The sequence below is a fragment of the Triticum aestivum genome, chromosome 3D, assembly GCF_018294505.1.
Source record: "Triticum aestivum cultivar Chinese Spring chromosome 3D, IWGSC CS RefSeq v2.1, whole genome shotgun sequence".
NCBI classification, from domain to species: domain Eukaryota; kingdom Viridiplantae; phylum Streptophyta; class Magnoliopsida; order Poales; family Poaceae; genus Triticum; species Triticum aestivum.
This window is the reverse complement of record NC_057802.1, coordinates 570,152,784-570,160,010: the sequence shown is the minus strand read 5'-3', so window position 1 is coordinate 570,160,010 and position 7,227 is coordinate 570,152,784. Positions and strand designations below refer to the sequence as shown.

General features: G+C 47.2%; 1 non-coding gene and 1 pseudogene across 1 annotated transcript; one reads left to right on the top strand and one right to left on the bottom strand.

Annotated features, from left to right (window-relative positions):
* The first annotated feature begins 221 nt into the window (after positions 1-221).
* On the top strand, positions 222-302 carry TRNAL-AAG (transfer RNA leucine (anticodon AAG)). Its single transcript has one exon. It is a non-coding gene; the product is annotated as a tRNA-Leu (tRNA).
* Positions 303-1,698: 1,396 nt separating this feature from the next.
* Positions 1,699-3,795, bottom strand: LOC123075515 (F-box protein CPR1-like; annotated as a pseudogene).
* Between the last annotated feature and the right edge of the window lie 3,432 nt (positions 3,796-7,227).

The following is a 7,227-nucleotide window of genomic DNA, read 5'->3' as shown; positions in this document are numbered from 1 at the left end:
AATAATAATCTAGCCTATAACTAACTTTGGGAAGGCATGAGCTTGTGGCCCGTCCCAGTTTATAGTTTTCAACGGCCCATTCTGGAGACTGGATATCTTTCCTTCGTTAAGTTTTTTCTTTCAGGTACAATTTTGCTAATCCCTCCTGTTCACAAAATATATTAAGTTTTAAAGATAAATTATTTATTGAATAGAATATATTATTGTTAATGATAAGAATTGTTGGGATGGCCGAGTTGGTCTAAGGCGGCACATTAAGGGTGTGTTCCGAAAGGGCGTGGGTTCAAATCCCACTCTCAACAAACCAAATCCTTTTTTTTGTCTTTTGTCTTCTAATATAAAAACATTTTCTCCAGAGTTTTTTTTAATGTTTTTTTAACAGAGAGACTGTAAGGGAACCCCCTACAGTATAATTGGTGCAACAAACCCAAATTACAAGTATCATGACTTGAATCTGGGTGGGCGGGAAGGCATCAGCCCCTTCCCACCACTAGGCTATGCCTTAGTCTGCAGTTTTTTTTTATGTCGGCCAAAGTGACTCAGGTCAGGGCCCGGCTTCTCATGGCTTCTTCCATTAGTGCACCATGTAAGGCACTGTGCAACAGAAAATTCACTGTTGAGCCGATGCATTTATCCCCTTGCCTTTTCGTTCCATTTTTTCTTATTTTCTATGAATATTCTTTAAAAAAGCAGGAGTCGTTACAGAGCCTTTCTGATTCTGCTGTCTGTTTGTTGTATGTCGTTGAGTGCGTCCCCTTTCTTTTATTTTTTATTTTTTATATTGTTGTTTGCATCCCTAATGTCTCGACTATATCTTTGATATTGTGTCCTTACAGCAATAGGGTGTAATTGATATCAACTTGATATTATTATATACAGTCGCAAAAAAAAACTTGATATTATTATATTGCCTTTGTTGGGGAAAAAAAACAAAGACTTACACCTGAGTTTTCTGAGAAACTTGGAGATTTCCTGATAAGCTAGCCAAGTATCTTCATGTTGCTATGTAGTACCTCCGTGAGATTGAACTAGTCAAATTGAACTAAAACAGCGTCACTTATTTCCTGACGGGCCAATGTGTTGCTAAGGATAAATTTAGACTAGAACCAAGCACAAACTTAAGGTGCGACGACATTAGACCTACAACAAGCAAATGCAAGATGGCAAGAGTAGCATAAAAACGTACACATTTACATTCTCAAGTTTGTTAAGAAACAGAGATAAGATAACAAGCTTGTAGTAGAACCTCCATTGATGTGCCTAGAGTTGAAGAATCTCAGGGAGATGGCTTAATTTTCTTCATGGTCACTCAAATATACTGTATTAAGAACACCAAAGAAGCCACCTAGTTCGATAAGCAGAGCATACTCTTGGCCGCGCATACCCTTTTGTTCTTACATGCTAGTTTTCTTCATGGTTACTCATATATTGGCCGTCCATGCAATCAGCCAGCCAGCTCAGGTAAAAAAAAAGTGAAACCCTGCAGCAAGAAAAACAGAGAATACTTTTTCGCTGGTTTCAGACTGTAGAAACACTGTAATATAATAATCTGGCTGTTAAGCTTCTAGTATATTCCACCAACAATGTAAACTGTAACCACACACACACACAAAAATCGCCAGTGTACATTTATGAAACAGGAAAAAGGAACTCACATGGACGCAGATGCCTCCAAATGATGGGGTAGCTGAGCAATTACCAATGTCAGATAATACAGCCAGAAACAAATGATTGGAGAGAACTTGAGACAATCTGCTTGAGACACAATTCATGGTGTTGTGCTGCTTGAGGCAATCTGCTTTCGACCAATGGTACTCAAGATGATCTTGCACCGCTCACAGAAAAAAAACATGAACATATGGCTGGCAGTTACAGAGTCTAAAGGGGTGCGCAATCTGGGACCTGGGCTGTACCATGATAAACCTTTCTTCTGCTTATCACTTATAAGTTCCATTTCTCGAGCCGATGTTGAGATCAACATCACATGAAACATTGATTCCTTGAAATTGTTAGGAGCTAAGGTTAAATGATAAATATAGTTCCAAATGAAGCAACACAAAAGCAGAATTATAATATGATTCAATACTTAGCCAGAGTTATAATGCAATCTTCAGTTTAACTAGTGTTCTGACCTCTTGAACAAAATCGGGTGCAACATGGTACTCATGGCAGCTGCTGACCATTTCAACTTGCTATGCATACCACTTACCCAAATCGGGTGCAACTTGCTATGCATACCATTTACCGAAATGACTTGTAATTTTGGCTTCAACACTGATGGCAGCCACATCAGCCCAAAAGGATATTCAAAGAAACATAACGCATCCATGTAAGAGTCAGAGCTTCTTGACCATAAGTTTTTATACCTCAACAAAGAAGCTAGCTGGCTCATAATGCATCCAGTTCAGCAAAATCCACCTCCGCAGAATCTGCAGCTGAAACGAACTGACCCTAAATTAAATATTGCAGCTGATGTGGATACAGAGTGAGGCCATAAGAAGCACCACCACAGCCAACAACCCTAAGATGAAAGGATATGTATATCCACCACATTATCATCTGATGAAAGGCGAGCCGTTCACAACATAACCCTCTAGTGCCGGAAAGAAGGCATGTGAAACTAGACTTTGTTTGAGTCGAAATCGAGTAGGACGGAGGCCTTTGCGATGGAAACTGGCAACCAACTGGCCTTCCATGCCAACCTGAAGTAGCCAACCATCAAAATGGACCAGCACGAGCACATGACCGTCCCAAGACGACGTGACAACCACCTCCCAACGATGGTCAAACTTTCCACATTGCAAGCTGATCTCCGCCACCGGCAATTCGACCCGATACTTTAAGGCCCAGATCTCGGCTTTGTAGTCCTGCATCACCCACATTTCAACGCTTGTCCCTTCATAATTAAGACCAAACATGCTAAGCATGCCACCCATCTCAAACAGGTCGGCGCAGCCAATAACTGTCGGACATCGCATCAACCGGAACGACTCAACAATGGTGTCAAATACCGTTATGTAATTGTTTACATACCAATGCAGGCTACCATGAAGCAGGACAGATCCAGCTGAAAGGTATATCAAATCCTCCGCATCAGAGCACCCGATGCACCTTGGGTGCTGGTCGGAGCCTAACGAGAAGACATAGGCGCCATGTTGAGCGTCTGGCGCCGGTCCATCACGCGTCGACCTCGTGAACGAGCGCAGCAGCAACCGATACTCGCCGGTAGGGCCGTGCCGGTACATCCCCAAGGGCATAAAGCCACGAAGCTGCTGGAGCGGAGCATACTGACGAGTTGACGGGTTGTAGATGGAGAAGTGCATGTTGTAGAGAGAGAGGAGGAGGAGTCCATCGCAGGAGTTCTGGAGCAGGAGGCCGTGGCCGTAAACGCTGCGAATGCAAAGTCGCGCGCTGTACTGGAGCTGGTCGACCCCTGCCACGTTGTCGAACGGAATGATGTCTAGGGTCTCGACGACGTCGCCGGCGCAGTTGTAGCCCTGGAGGAGGGGGGGGTGGGCTGGCGGGCGTGGTGAGCGAGGAGGAAGTCGCGGGTGGAGGTGGCGAGGCGCCAGGCGCGGCGGACGGCGCGGCAGCGGAGGAGGGGTTTCGGGGGCAGCCGGAGGAGGATCTCCCATACGACGATGTCATCCGGGAGGCCAGGGAGGAGATGCGTCGCTCCTGCTCGTGCGGCCTTCGCCATGGTCGCCGGTTGAGAGATCTTGCTCTTCTTGTGTGTGTGGTAGCGGCGGCGGCGGCGTGGTAGCTAGGTTTTCCTCTATCGCGTCGCGGAAACAGCACAAGTACATCTGGGCTGGGTTTGATCCATCTCGTTGTCTGCCGCTCTTAAACCGGCTGGGCTTGGCTCAGGATCCTTTGCTTGGATTTAGCCCATCAATATCAAGCTCTAAATTTACTCAAAAACATATATCCTCTTACCTACCTCTCACCAGGTGGTGTGTCAAACTTATGACTTATATATATATTCTATTCTCTCCGTCCCATCATATAACACTGTTTTCGATGCTAGTGTAGTGTTAAAAACACTCTTATATTATGGGATGGAGTGAGTACTACATAATGTACTAACTTTGAAATTTTGAATCTTTTTACTGAAATGTGATATCAACCGTCGATTGATGTTGATCCAATGGTCTGCGTTGCAGAAAGTTTCACGACCACAGTAACCCAACTCCAAATATTGTATGCATTGTTTCCTTTGGAACATAATCTTCACCCGTGCTTAAAAAAATGGAAGCAGAGTTCATGCCCAGCGGCGTGTGTTAGTGTGCATAGTCATTGCCTGGACGACGGGTAGCAGCATCCCCGCCTCTTCCTCCCCGCGCCCACCACACCGACAAATGACTCCACATGTGTGTTGCTTCGCATGCCATCACCCCACCCCTACACCATCGGCTACCACAACAAGTCGGCGGTGACGAATTTAGGATTTCACACTAGGAAGGGGGCGGAAAGTAGACATTTCATACAGTGCCACAAATTAGCATGACATGTACAAAATTTACCAAAAGCACAATAGAAATAGATTCATAAGGTCACATAAGAAGCGAACCAGTCTGTGATTGGATGGTCAGATGAGTAGGGTATGCATGTGTGCGTTCACATAAGAAGCCTTGCGCAACACGACATTGCTAGCTCCAGCCCACCACGGCTCGGCCGCTAACCCAAGGTTGGATGATTGGCACCTTTTTACCCCTAGCGATTAGCACAACGATGGCATGCCTTGTCAGAACTTGTGACCAATATATCATGTTCTGTATATTATTGTTTTCAAATGTTATAAGAGTTTGAAGAAAATACTTTGTTCAAAAGTAATTAAAAACAATATTTTTAACATATACAAAAAAGTTCTTGTATGTCAAATAAAATGTTCGTGCTTGATGAACTCAAAGATCAAAGGCATCTCTGCTCCTGCCTCCTGCGACCTCTTAGCTAGGGTTTCCCTAGCTCTCACCAGTGCCGCTGCCGATCTGCTTCGTCTCCTATGGTCCTTGGATCATGGATACATGGTGCATCCAAACCCTTGTCGGCGGGGGGCTCCGTTTTTACGTGTCTTTTTATTCGTGTTAGGGTTCGTGCCATGTGTAGAAGACTATAGGATGCAACTCAATTGTATTCATAGGAGTCTGTTACAATACATACAGGTGGTGTCTTGCGTGACAAGCCAACTAACCCTACAATATCTCTAGGAGTTAACCTATACAAGGCTAGAGATGATAGGAGAATCAGTCGGTAATAAATACAAATATGTCACGGTTCAACACCCCCCCCCCCCCCCCGGCAGTTGAAGCGTCGGCATCGGCGATGCAAAGACTGGAACGGAACTCCTGGAATGCAGCAGTTGGCAATCCCTTGGTCATGATGTTGGCAAACTGTTGGGTAGTCGGTACGTGAAGCACACGAAGCTGACCCAACTGAACCTTCTCACACACAAAGTGAACATCGAGCTCAATGTGTTTGGTGCGCTTGTGCTGCACCGGATTAGCCGCGAGGTAGGTGGCCGACACGTTATCGCAGAAGACCAAAGTAGTTTTCGGAAGTGTAATCCGAAGCTCACTAAGAAGGTGACGAAGCCAACAGGTCTCCGCGACCACGTTGGCAACAGCTTGGTACTCCGCCTCAGCACTCGAACGGGAGATAGTAGGCTGCCGTTTAGAGGACCATGAGACAAAAGAGTCACCGAAGAAGACACAATAGCCAGACATGGAATGTCGAGTGTCAGGACAGCCAGCCCAATCCGCGTCAGTGTAAGCAATGAGATCAGTCGAGGCGGAGGCACGGAGACGAAGACCATAGGTTGGCGTGCCGCGAACGTACCAAAGAATGCGCTTGACCAAAGACCAGTGAACATCACGGGGCGAGTGCATATGCAAGCAAACTTTCTGCACCGCAAACTAAATGTCTGGTCTGGTGAGAGTAAGGTATTGAAGAGCGCCAACAATGTTGCGATAGAGGGCGGCGTCAGCAGCGGGCTGGCCAGCGATGGTGGAGAGCTTCGGCTTGGCCTCAGCAGGCGTGGCGGCCGGCTTGCAGTCAGTCATGCCGGCACGGTCCAGAAGATCAAGAGCGTACTGCCCTTGATGAAGAAAGAACCCAGAGGCATCACGTCGCACATTAATGCCGAGGAAGAAGTGCAGCGCGCCTAGGTCCTTCAGCCGAAACTCAGCCAAGACGACCAATGATGTCGCGAGGAAGATCCTCTTGGGGGCAGTGATGACAATATCATCGACGTAGAGCAGAAGCATAGCCACATGATCAGACCGATGGAGCACGAACAACGACGTGTCAGAGGTGGTGTTGCGAAACCCAAGAAGACCGAGGAACGCCGCGATGTGCCGGTACCATGCGCGCGGAGCCTGTTTGAGGCCGTATAACAACTGTGACAACAGGAAGACATCATCCGGATGCTGAGGGTCAACAAACCCGGCTAGCTGCTGACAGAGAACCCGCTCCTGAAGATGGCCGTACAAGAGAGCATTGTTGATGTCGAGCTGATGTACGGGCCAACGACGAGAGGTGGCCAGCTGGAGGACAACACGGATCGTGGCGGGTTTGACAACCGGAGAGAAAGTCTCGCAGAAGTCAACACCGGTACGCTGTGCAAAGCCACGGGCAACCCAGCAAGCCTTATACCTGTCGAGAGAACCGTCCGGGAGGATTTTATGACGACAAACCCACTTGCCGGAGATGACATTCACCCCAGGAGGACGAGGAACAAGGGTCCAAGTCCAATTGGCGACAAGAGCATCGTACTCAGTGCACATGGCGGCGGTCCAATGCGGATCACTCAACGCAGAATGCACCGAGCGCAAAACTGGAGAGATGGTCGTGACGTTGAGGTTGTGGTAGCACGGGTTCGGCTGGTGCACCCCGGCCTTGGCACGCGTCACCATGGAGTGGTGAGGCGGCGGGGGAGGCTGATACGTCTCCAACGTATCTATAATTTTTGATTGTTCCATGCTGTTATATTACTTGTTTTGGATGTTTATGGGCTTTACTTTACACTTTTATATCATTTTTGGGACTAACCTACTAACCGGAGGCCCAGCCCGAATTGCTGTTTTTCTGCCTATTTCAGTGTTTCGAAGGAAAGGAATATCAAACGGAGTCCAAACGGAATGAAACCTTCGGGAGCGATCTTTTTGGAACAAACGCGATCCAGGGGACTTGGAGTGGACGTCAAGCAACAGAGGAGGCGGCCACGAGGGT